Source organism: Giraffa tippelskirchi, chromosome 2, assembly GCF_054371585.1.
Source record: "Giraffa tippelskirchi isolate mGirTip1 chromosome 2, T2T-mGirTip1v1.2.pri, whole genome shotgun sequence".
Lineage (NCBI taxonomy): Eukaryota > Metazoa > Chordata > Mammalia > Artiodactyla > Giraffidae > Giraffa > Giraffa tippelskirchi.
Genome location: NC_137276.1, coordinates 87,765,858 through 87,778,614, shown reverse-complemented (window position 1 = coordinate 87,778,614; position 12,757 = coordinate 87,765,858). Strand labels below are relative to the sequence as shown.

Here is a 12,757-nt window from a genome sequence, read left to right as displayed (position 1 = left end):
CTTGTGAGCGTCATACGTGCTTCCACATGCTGGGGTTGACGTCTTCCACATGCTGGGGTTGACGTCTTCCACATGCTGGGGTTTTCAATTTCTGCAAAAGTGCTCAAAGGATATGGCTCAGAATATTATCTATAGCCTTTGAGATCAGGGAACTTAAGCCTTTGAGATCAGGCATTTGTTTTGTTTTCCACAGAGTCGGAGGAGGCCAGTTTAATGTCGGAGGGAGGGAGGAAGTGGTGTCAGGAAAGAGGGGTAGGGGAGCTACCCCTACCCCTTTGACTTTGTGTAATGGCTATCGATATTATAGTTTGTCTTGTTTGACTGTTTTCCTTTCTGTGTTCTCTCACTTCTCTCATTACATTTATTATTTGGAACTTGGTGAAGGCCTTGGAGCTAAAGATTTTCTACAAGACAAGAGGCGGGCGGAGGAATCTGGGTACAGGAGTTCTGTTCTGAGAAGACCAGGAGTGGTCCTATTTGGTTACACACTGACGGGAACTGGGAGAATCTAGAAGTCCCTGATCTTATAAGGAATTAGAACCGGACAAAAATAGATTACACTCTGAAGAGAACTCGGCAGTGCCCCCACTATGGGAGAAGTTTGGATAGGGGAAAGCATATGGGAGGGAAGTTCTGGAATTTTCCATTTTCCTTGATATGCATGCTATTTGAGAATAAGTTTTTTTAAAAAATACTGTATTTTTCCATAGAAATTGCAAAGAATATTTTTCAAATGTAGAAATAGTGTGAAAGTCTCTCAGTTTCGTGTCCAACTCTTTGCAACCCAATGGACTGTAGCCTACCAGACTCCTCTGTCCATGGGATTCTCCTGGCAAGAATACTGAAGTGGGTTGCCATTCCCTTCTCCAAAGGATTTTCCCGACCCACGGATTGAACCCAGGTCTCCCGCATTGTGGGCAGCTTCTTTACCATGAAAATATAAAACAAACAAGCACCAAAGCTATGATGATCTAAACTTGAGTTTTTAACAAAGTCAGGATCTGATGGTGTTCTGACTTCAATAAGTCAGGTGATGACTGCATATTTTTTTAAGTATTTATTTTCACCTGTCTTGGTGTTTTTAGCGGTACTTTTTCATGTTGTGTGTTGTTATTTTTAACTGATTGCTTCTATGTTGTCAGAGTCCACTTAGGGTTAATATATCACTTAATACAAAATTAAGAATTTTGTGCAACATTCTTCAGTTCCTCAATCCTTCAGGTCACTGTTGTCACATATTTTATGTGAACATATGATATAAATTTCATGTACATTGTTATAATTTTGGCGTACAGTCAGTTTTCTTTCACAGGTATTCAGAGGAGGGAAAAAAGATCTTATACTTACCACATGTATACAATTCCAGGTGTGCTTCACTCTTTCTTGGACATTTGAATTTTACATAGTGCACCTCTCCTTGGGCTAAAAAATTTCCTTTTGAATATCTTAAAGTGCAGATCTGGTGGCAGTAAGTTCTCTCATGTTTTATTAATCTGAGAATAAATTTATTTTGCTTTCATTTTGAGATTCATCTTACTAAATACAGAATTGTGGATTGGCAGTGTTTTATTGTTGTATTTCTTCAAATTTTAAAGACAGCATCCCTTTGATTTCCATTTTTATCTGATGTTGAGTAGGCTATCATTGCTTTAAAGATATATTTATATCTTTGGCTTTCTTACAGTTAGTCTAAAATACGTGGTTTTCTTTGTGTCTTTCCTGCTTGGGGTTCTCCTAGCTTCATGGATATGTCAGTTGATTCCTTCTCTCCCAATTTTAGCCAGTTTTCTTTGAAATTTCTCTGCTCCATTCTTTCCCTTATTTCTAGGAATCCAACTGAAATATATGCCAGAACTCTAGTTCTTGTCCCACAGATCACTGAGGCTTTGTTTGTATTTATTTCTACATTCTTTTATTCTTCTCTTTGAGCTGGATATTTTCTTTGAATTTCTCTTCAAGCTTTGACCTTTGTTTCAACCTGCTGTTAAGCCTCTCTAGTGATTTTTCCATTTCACGTGTTACACTTATCATTTCTCTTATTTCTGTTTGGTTCTTTATGGCATCTTCCATGTCTTTGTTGAATTTTACAGTGTGTTTCTTCATTATAACCATCTTTTTAAGCTCTTCAACATTTATGAAAACTTTTACAATTCTGAGTCATCTTAAGTCTATTTCAGTGGATTGTTTTTATTCTTTATACAAATGATCATAATTCCTTATAACTTAGCATGTATGATTGACTCATTTGTATGATGAAATACCATTTGGCATTTATGTATACTATTACAGAACAGTTTTAAGTACCTTCCATGTTGATGCCAACACCACCTCCCCCTAAAACAGACAAAACAAAAAACAAAAACAAGAAGCAGAGAAAAGGAATTGGAAACTTAGAGAGATAGATACATAGATAATTGATCAATAAACACTTATCTATGCACTGAAACATTATCCAGAACACAGCAGGATAAAATAGGTGATCGATTCTAAAGAAATCACTGGAATAGAGAGATGCTTTTCATTATATGTCCTTACGTACTTTTTAAACAGCTTTATTTCAATATAATTTGTCAGGGGACATTGAAGATGCAACATATTGGATTCCTTAAAGTTGAATGTCCCCTGACAATAATTCATTCATTTAAAGTGAACAATAAAGTTGCTTTTAATACATCTGCGGTGTTGTACAACCATTATTACAATCAATTTTAGAATATTTTATTACTCTCAAAAGAAACTCTACCTACCTTCTTTACCTTTCACCCCAACCTTTTCCCGCTTCTTCCACTCCCCTACCCCTAGGCAACAACAAACCTACTTTCTGTCTCTCTAGATTTGGCTAGTTTGGACTTTTTATAAAAATGAGATCAATACAATATGTGGTCCTTTGTGACTAGCTTTTTTCATTTAATATAATTTCAAGGTCATCCATGTTGTACCATTGTATCAGTACTTCATTTCTTTTTATTATCAAATATTCCACTTATGCCTATATCACATTTACTTATCCATTCATAAATTCATGGACTTGATTTTTTCTACAACTCACATGTATTATCTTTCAAAAAATAATACTGTTGAGATCCAAATAGTGTGATGGCTTTTGTACTTATATTTTAAGTCAATAATCAAAGAGTAAATTTCTAATATATGGAAGTTGGCAAGCTTTGAAATAATAAAAGCTGCATGCTGCAATGAATATTTGGATACATATACCTTTTATCAAATATGTGAGTCTAAGTGTAATGGTTAATTTTATGTGTCAACTTGATTGGCAATAGGATGCCCAGATTAAACATTATTCCTGGGTGTGTTATGTAAGAGTTTCCTTATGAGATTAGCATTTGAATTGATGCACTCAGCAAAACAAATTGCCCTCGTCAGTGTGGATGGGCATCATCTAATCTGTTGAGAGCCTGAACAGAACAAAAGGTAGAGAAAGGAGGAATGTGCCCTTTTTTCCCTGCCTCACTACTTAAGATAGGACATATCTTGTCCTGCCCTCAAACTGGGATTTATAACATCATCTTCCCTCATTCTCAAGCCTTTGGACTCAGATTAAATTACATTACCACCTTTTCCTGGATCTTCACCTTGCAGACTGCAAATCATGGGACTTCTCAGTCTCCATAATCATGTGACTCATAATAAATCAATCTCAGTCTCTCTCTGTTTCATATACTGAGCACGACACACTGTTGGTTCTTTTTCTTTGAAGAACTCTGACTAATGAAATATTTATAGGATTATTTTCTGATGTATAGGATAAGTTGAGTGAAATGCAATTGTATTGACTTATAATTTAATTCATTTCTTTTATTCATTCATAAGTCCACATAATGACAACTATATACATCAGAAGTGAGTTTCAACACCTATCTCTATTAGCTTAAGACAGTTTTATCATTACTTACTCCTCTAGGGGTAGAAATGAAGACAACCCAGTAAGTTGCCCTGAGCAGGTAAAACTTTGCCCCTTCTTCAAAGTAATATGCTTCAAATATTTACTAGCACTTTTAATGGGCTTGGGTAGAAACTGATTTTAAATCACCTCTAACTTTTAGTTGGACCATAGGCAAGATATTGATTCTTTATTCTTAGCTATTATTGGCATAATAATACCAACTCTCATGTTTCAAAGAATCTTTGTGAAGATTAAAACTGAAAAGTCTGCAAGCCCCGTGAAGGCAGCTTCTTCAAATTTGTGTCCAGGGATTAATCCAGTCTGGCCCATTAGGTGATTAATAAGTAGTGCTGAATTTTGCTTTTTGTTTAGTCGCTAAGTTGAGTCTGACAGTTTGTGACCCCATGGACTGTAGCCCGCCAGGGTCCTCTGTCCATAGGATTTCCCAGGCAAGAATATTGGAGTGGGTTGCCAGTTCCTTCTCCAGGGAATCTTCCTGACCCAGGGATCAAGCCCATGTCTCCTGTGTTGGCAGCAGATTCTTTACCACTGAGCCACCTGGGAAGTTGCTGAATATGTCACAACCAAATAGTTATTCAGATGAAGGCTTTTTAATGTAACATTGGAAAGAACACTTCTGTTTTGGACCTTTCTAGCTTGCTAGTTCCATTACTTCTGTGTTCTGATAAGATTCTAGGAGAATCAACAATTTCTGCAAAATTTTTGGACATAATTTCTTTTCTTCCAATGGAAGAGTACATTAAAATGTTTCTTGTTTAAAAATTTTGGACTTGTTCTAGGCTATTTGAAAACAGTTAATCTGTTCATCTATATGAAGATAAAAGACTTCTTCATTGTCAGTGTTTACTGTCCTAGCTCTTGAAACAATTGTAAGAAATATGGGTTTGCAGAAATCCATAAAGTTTCTGAGGCATCAAAAGAGAAATTTCAGTTCTTGGAAAGTCAGGACTGAGTTAAGAGAGGGGAGTAAAATCAAATTAATTCTGGGGAATAAAGCATTAGAAGGAAGCAATGAAACAATAACAAAACCACAAAGCTAAGTTGGTTATGCTAAAGAATATTTCAGGAGAAAAGTGGTGCATGTCCGTGGTGCATGTCCACACTGTTGAGTTGCAAACAACCTCAAGAACAGAAAGAACAAACTTCCTTATTTTTATGGCACATTCAAGAGAACTGAACTATACTGTAAACAACCAACTAAACAAAATTTAAAGCAACCATATTTTGTGGAAGAACTACTAACAGTGATGACTGATTTTGGGGTATAACATGTTTGTGGTGAAAGTTGTCAAGTTGTGCAAATGGACAGATGTAGGTCAGAGAGAACCTTGAGGCAGAAAGTACCCTGGTTTCTGTGTTAACATGAGAAAAATGATAAAGCTCATTGAAGAGTGGAGATGTGGTGGTTTTTTATTGTTTGGATTAAGAAAATGTTGGATTGACTATACCGGTATAGTTATTGTTATAGTATGACCTAGATATAATCTGAGCTATGTGAAGATGCCCTTCCCATATATATTAATAACTGTACTCCTTCCTCAGCAGTGGACAAAGAAAGGTATCAAAGCTGGATGATACAATACTGTTCCTTTATATTTTGGATGTAGAGAATTCTGAAACAGGTTAAATAGGAGTTTATAAACATAAGATACAAAGACATTGTGTCAAAACTGGTTAAATCCTCTAATGTGCATGTATCAAAAAGTCAGAGGAAAGGCCAGAAGAAAAACAGGAAGGCTCATCAAAGAATGTAAAAGATAAAAATTTGGTGTAAATCTTGAAAGGGAAAAAAAGAAGTTTTCAAGCAAATCTGACAAAACCGTTGCTTGGAAGATGAACCATCTTTTCAGAACTAAAAAAAGATAAATTTAAAAATAAATTTCTGATATCCATTTTCCTGTAGAATGCATTCTGTAAGAGCGTGTATGGTACCCATTCTTAAGTCACATAAGCACTGTTGGCATTGGTTTCTGGAGGAAGAAGCCTGGGAAATACTGTACTGTCTTATACTTGTGGAGAAAGCAGAAGTAAGTTGTTGGAGTAAGAGTCTTGAATTCTCTCATCCATGTTGAAATTCCATGGGAATGAATGTTGTGAAGGAAGAAGAATAAAAATTGTAAAAACTGAAAAATAACTAGACAATGATGATGCAAAAATGGAGGATAAAAGAATAGATTAAGGATTCCATACATACCAAATGTGTTTAAATAAAGCAGTGACAAAGAATCTGCCTGCCAATGCAAGAGATGTGAGTTTGTTTGATCCTTGGGTCAGGAAGATCCCCTGAAGGAGGAAATGTCAACCCACTCCAGTATTCTTGCCTGAGAAATTCCATGGGCAGAGGAGGCTGGCTGGCCATAGTCCATGGGGTTGCAAAGAGTCAGACTTGACTGAGGACACACGCCTATGTGTAGGAAGCAAGTACAAGAGAGAAAAAGCAGACCCTAGGAAAGGCATGTGAAAACATTATTAGTCTTGTTGACCAGATGCCTCAAGACATATGACTCTTGGAATAAGTCCAGAGAGAACAGAAAAAAAACATCTTGAAAGCAGGATGTGTGCCTGGAGATGGAAAGCCATCATCAGACTGTTCCGTGACCTGGCGTCTCTGAGTCAGATGTTTTTTGTATCTGGAGCTTTGTTCTTTAGACAGAAACATAAGTCATTAGTTAAAAGTAAATCTTTCTTAATCTTTATGTTACATTCCTAGCGTATCTTTAACAGCCATATGGCTTTATATGCTTCTGAGAGCATGTTCTCTCTCCCTTGCACGTACTCCCCTGCCGGAAAACATACAATAAAGCTGACTTGATCAGATTGGGCACCTTCACCTCAGAGTGTTGTTGGTCCCCTGATCCTCACTTGCAATTCTTGTGTCTTTCTCATTCTTTCTCCACGTTGCGCTTTCGGGAAACCGTGCCTTGTTGAGCCGGACTTGACACCTATACAAACACTTTGCTGTGAAAGCATTTGAATCAGATGAAATAGTATATGTGAATATATTTTGGAAATGTACTGAACATAGTTTAAAATTCTCACAGAATAATCTGAAGCCAAATCCTCTTGAGCTGATGAAGACCAAAGAAAATGTTTACCTTCTCCTTTTATTCACCTCTTGATTCTTTCTCTCTTCATTTAACATTATCTCTAAGATAATGTGGACAGTGAATTTAAAAAAAAAAACAGATAAAAATGTAGACTAAAATTAATGTAACGCTTTCCCCAACAACTTACTTGCTACAACAGCCAAGTATAGTAAAAAGGGTTTTTGTTAAGACTTTGTCATTAACTTACTTTCTGAACTCAAGCAAGATTTTTTATAGAATGAGGTTTAGCATGTCTTCAGCCTAAAATTCAGACTCCCACTAGACCAAATTCAATTATATAGCTTTTTTTATATTCATATAGGACTACAGATCTGTTCTCTCTTTTTTTAAAAACTCCTCAGTTGAAAGACGGAGAAGGCAATGGCACCCCACTCCAGTACTCTTGCCTGGAAAATCCCATGGACAGAGGAGCCTGGTAGGCTGCAGTCCATGAGGTCACTATGAGTCCGATACGACTGAGCAATTTCACTTTCCCTTTTCACTTTCATGCATTGGAGGATGAAATGGCAGCTCACTCCAGTATTCTTGCCTGGAGAATCCCAGAGACAGGGGAGCATGGTGGGCTGCCATCTATGGGGTCGCACAGAGTCAGACACAACTGAAGCAACGTAGCAGCAGCAGCAGCCAGCTGTAGTATTTTGGTGAAACTAACAATTCTATCTTCTTGCTGCTTGTCTTTCCTCTGCTGATTTTAAGGAAGAACTTCATCACTTTTGTTATTGTTTTTATGTCTCAGACTTAATGTATAATCTTCTCCTACCTTCTGTTGTTGAAACTGGTCTTTTCCTACCTTTCCCCCATCATCAAAAATATATTCATGTTTATTTTTCAAAGCTTCTGCAGCTAAAAATTGTCCAATTAGAAAAAATATGTAATCTCTTTTGTTTGCTTTTTGCCATCATGGGAGCTTTAGCCCCTGTATCTCTGCATTTATCACTTGGGTAATAAGCTTTGTCAAAAGAAAGGATGGTTTTGTCAGTGTCTCTTCCAAAAATATTGGAAAAGAGATGCTCATTTTGACCTCAGTTTGGTCTGTGCCAAGTCATAGTAGAAGTCATCATGTCACAGGGAATTAGCATTAGCACACTCTGCCAAGTCCCAGCTTCTCAAAACCACTGGATTGTGCTATGATAAACAATGCATACTGGTTAGAAGAAACATAGCCATTTAGAGACAACTTCAATGCTCTGAACCCTTTCAGGAGCCTGGCATACCTTGACCCATAGTCTTAATTATCCTAACCGCGTCTCCTGTGTCTCCTGCATTGACAGGCAGATGCTTGACCACTGCACCACCTAGGAAGCCCACATTTTCTCATAAGATTGTTTAATAGTTTAGATGAGTTAGTGAATATGGTCAGGAGGTAGCACTGGGCTTGGGGAGTTTTTATGCAGTATTTCTCTGGCAACAATCCAATGGCTAATCTGACCTTAGAGTTCCTGTGGGTAGTTTCTGGGAGAAATATTTGCATGTATCATTTTTTAATTGAATTTTATTGAGATAATTGTAGATTCACATGGCATTGCTTAAAAATAATAGAGAAATCCCTCAAACAGTTTACCTAATTTTAAACTGTGGTGTTGGAGAAGACTCTTGAGAGTCCCTTGGACTGCAAGGAGATCCAACCAGTCCATCCTAAAGGAGATCAGTCGTGGGTGTTTGTTTCAAAGACTGATGCTGAAGCTGAAACTCCAATACTTTGGCCACCTCATGGGAAGAGTTGACTCATCGGAAAAGACCCTGATGCTGGGAGGGATTAGGGGCAGGAGGAGAAGGGGACGACAGAGGATGAGATGGTTGGATGGCATCACTGACTTGATGGACATGAGTTTGGGTAAACTCCGGGAGTTGGTGATGGACAGGGAGGCCTGGTGTGCTGCGATCATGGGGTCGCAAAGAGTCGGACACGACTGAGCGACTGAACTGAACTGAACTGAATTCCCCCACCAGTCACGTTTTATAAACTTAGTATAGTATTACATCAAAGATATTGACATTGATATAATTGAATTTATTTAGGTTTCTCCAGCTTTATTTACACTGGTGTGTGTGTGTGTGTGTGTGTGTGTGTGTGTGTGTGTGTGTGTACACATATGAGCTGGAGGGGGATTGAGTTGTATGTAATATTATCACAGTTGTCAGTTTGTGTATCTAGCACCGTAGTCATGATACCGAACACTCCAAATCCCAAGAATCCATCAGGTTGCCCTTGTATGATCACACCCACCTCCCTCTAGTTTCTCCATACATCTTCTCTCCCATGCTAACTCTAGAAACCAGGACTCTGACCTCCACTTCTGAAATGTTGTCATTTAAAAATTGTTGCATAAATGGAATCATACAGTATGTGACCTTTGGGGACTGACATTTTTTACCCAAGGTGCATGTATCAATGATTTGTTCTTCTTATTGCTGAGTAGTATTGCATATTATGAATGTACTACAGTTGAACTATTCATCGACTGACAGACATCTGGACTATTTTCAGTTTGGGGCTGTTATAAATAAAGCTGCTATGACTTATGCGTAAAGCTACATTTCTATTTCTTTGGGAGAAATGCCTGAGCTGAAAATTTCTGGGTTCTGTGATAGTTGCCTGTTTTGTTTTATAAGAAACTGCTGAATATTTCCAGAGGGTCTAGTATATCATTTTACATTCCCACTAGCAGTGTATGAGTGATGTGTTTTCTCTGGATTCTTGCCAATGTTTTGTGTGGTAACTATTTTTATTTTAGCCATTCTGATAGGTAGATAGTGGTTTCAATTTACATTTTCCTAATGGCTAATGATGTTGAACATCTTTTCATAAACTTATTGCTGTCTGTATATCTTCTTCTCTGAACTGTTCATGTCTTTTACCATTTTTTAATTGTATTATATTTTTTACTGTTGAGTTTTGAGAGTTCTTTATGTATTCTGTGGTTCTTTGTTGGATATGTGGTTTGCAAATATTTTCTCCCAGTGGGTAGCTTGTCTTTTCATCCTCTTCATTCCTTCTGTTTGCATTGGGCTTATTTTGCCTCTCTTTATCCAATTTCTTGAGGTAGAAACTTATATTATTAACTTGAGATCTTTCCTCTTTTGTAATATAAAAATTTAATAGATGGCTCAGGGGTAAAGAATCCGGCTGCCAATGCAGGAGACTCAGGAGATCCAGATTTGATCCCTGGATTGGGAAGATCCCTTAGAGGATGAAATGGCAACCCACTTCAGTATTCTTGCCTGGAAAATTCCAGGGACAGAAGAACCTGGCTGACTAGAGTCCATGGGGTTGCAAAGAGTCAGAAATGACTGCGCGCGCGCACGCACACACACACACACACACACACACACACTACTGTAAAATTTCCCCTCAGCACTGTTTTAACTGCATCCTACATATTTTAATAAATCGCTTCTTTATTTTCATTCAGTTCCATGTATCCTTTTTATGTCTTGTTATCTAGAAGTGTGTTATGTTCTAGATGTTCAGAGGTTTTTCTCTTTTCTGTTTATTTCTAGTTGTTTCCATTATAATCAGAAATGCCTTCTGTAAGATTTCAACTCTTTAATTTGTTGCAATTTACTTATGATAAAAAATATGGTCTATCTTGGTGAAAGAATGTGTATTTTGTTGGTAATTGCTGGAGTGTTCTTTATATGTCAGTTATTCCCTGTTGGTTGTGTTCTTCAGCTCATCTACATCCTTGCAGATTTTCTGCATAGTAATTCTCTCAGTTGCTGAATGAACTGTGTGAAACTCTGGGTCCTATTTAAATATCTTATGTTTAGCAGACACCATGTTTAGATTTATCTAGCTGATCCTGGTCTACTTTGTTTGAACAATAGTTCTAATGTCACTTTCCCGGTAGGCCAGCAGGTGGAGGCCGAGGGAAGAGCTGACAGAATAGCAAAAGCACTGGGACTAAAGACTCATGGCTTGCTCCATTTCTCTCATTTTCACTTTGTGTTAATTATATTAAGATGAAGAGCAGTTTAAGATACATTTTGAAGACCCCCTAACACAATGAATGTATCGCTGTTAAACATATCTATGTCAGATGGTGGGGTAATTTCCTTTCCATTGCCACAATAACCACCCAGAGATAAGGTTCCTTTACATTTATCTTCAAGAGGGTGCCAACAAAATAAGAACATTCTTGGATATAGAAAAAAATATGAGAAATTTTATTGCATCTACCACAAAATTAGACTGAGTTTCTTAGCCATGATGTGACAATATCTAATATATGGTATTTATATTCCTGTTGAATATTTACCTTATTCTGCAAGGTCTGACCAAAACTAAAATGATTTGTTTGGATAAACTGAGATGACTGAGTGTCATGCTAGGAAGAAAATAGTGGAGAAGTATTTTAATGCTACAAAACATATATCTTTAAAAATAATTCTAAATGAACAACATTTTATAGGTAATTATTTAAAGGAAGTATTTTGTAATAATCATTATAAATATATGAATTTTCAGACTATCTCTTTTGTATTTCTCATGACTTTGAATACATCAGATTAGAATGTAAACTCCTTACTTCAGAAGCCAGCGGTGGTTACATCATGGTTTTCAGATCAAGAAAACTTATATACTCCTTCTCACCCTCTCAGATTTATTAGGCCTATATTTCAGAGTTCTGGCTAGGACAACATCCATGGCTAGGAGATGCTACTGTACTGTCAGTTCTATATATCCAAAAAGATGTTGTGTTTACATTTTAAAAATTTAGAATGCTATAGACACAGTTTTACAATTGAAATATCTGTTTCATGTATATAGTCTATCAGCTAATTCCAGAAAGAATCTCAGAAATACAAAAATTCTACAAAGGCACCCTTGATTCCCCTGCACAACACCTTGACCTTCTGTTCCCTTTCTTTGGAATAAGCAGGTTGTATGATGCAGAACAGGCAGAGTTGGGCAACTCTCTCATCACTGGGAAAGAGTTCCTGAGCTACATGTCATTTCAAATACTGTTTAAAAGTAAGGACATGGACTCTAGACCCAGACCACCTAGATTTGAACTCCAGCTTTGCAACTTACTAGTAGTAAAATGGCCTTGAATAAATCACTAAATTTTCTTTTGCTTTAGGTTCTTTCACTGTAAAAAGGGGATGGTATTAGTATCTGTCCTAGAGATTTGTTGTAAGATTAAATATGTCAATGAATGCAAAGTGTTTATTGGAGTATCTGGTTTAGAGTAATATGTTAGATATTATTCCTAAGAAGTTTGCATCACTGATGATTTATTCTGTAATAGGAAGGTCAATTGCCACATCAATTTTGGTCACTAGATTTGTGACCTTGGATATTTCACTTCATTCATCTGACTTTATGCTTCTCACTAGTAAGATGAGTAATTCTTGCCCTTGTTATCCAACAATGATGTAAATAAGAGTTGTAATCAAAGGCTCAGGGCACAGAGCACGCAGGAGCAAACATCACATAATGTAGGTGGGAATTCACAGACAGTGTCAGTAGGAGTGTGAGTTCTTGATTTTGCAGTTTCCCAGGGAGATGTGCTTGGACCATGGGGTTGGATGTTGGCAGAGGTGTTCTGTACCCTTCTGCTTTCTCTTTTTAATGGAGAGAGCATAATAGTGAGCTTTCTCAGGAAGTTAAATAATTGAAGTTGTGGTTTCAGTTTTTAATGATGTTATGAAAAAGCTAGTTCTCTAAAACATACCTGGAAACAAAAAAGAAAGTTATGAGATGTTGTGAGCCATTCTGGAA

The 12,757-nt window shown here is 37.1% G+C and overlaps 1 long non-coding RNA gene across 2 annotated transcripts in view; it reads left to right on the top strand.

The window, feature by feature from the left end:
* The window catches only part of LOC145539811 (uncharacterized), a 121,676-nt gene that overhangs the window by 936 nt on the left and 107,983 nt on the right, over positions 1-12,757 (top strand). The window lies entirely within an intron of this gene.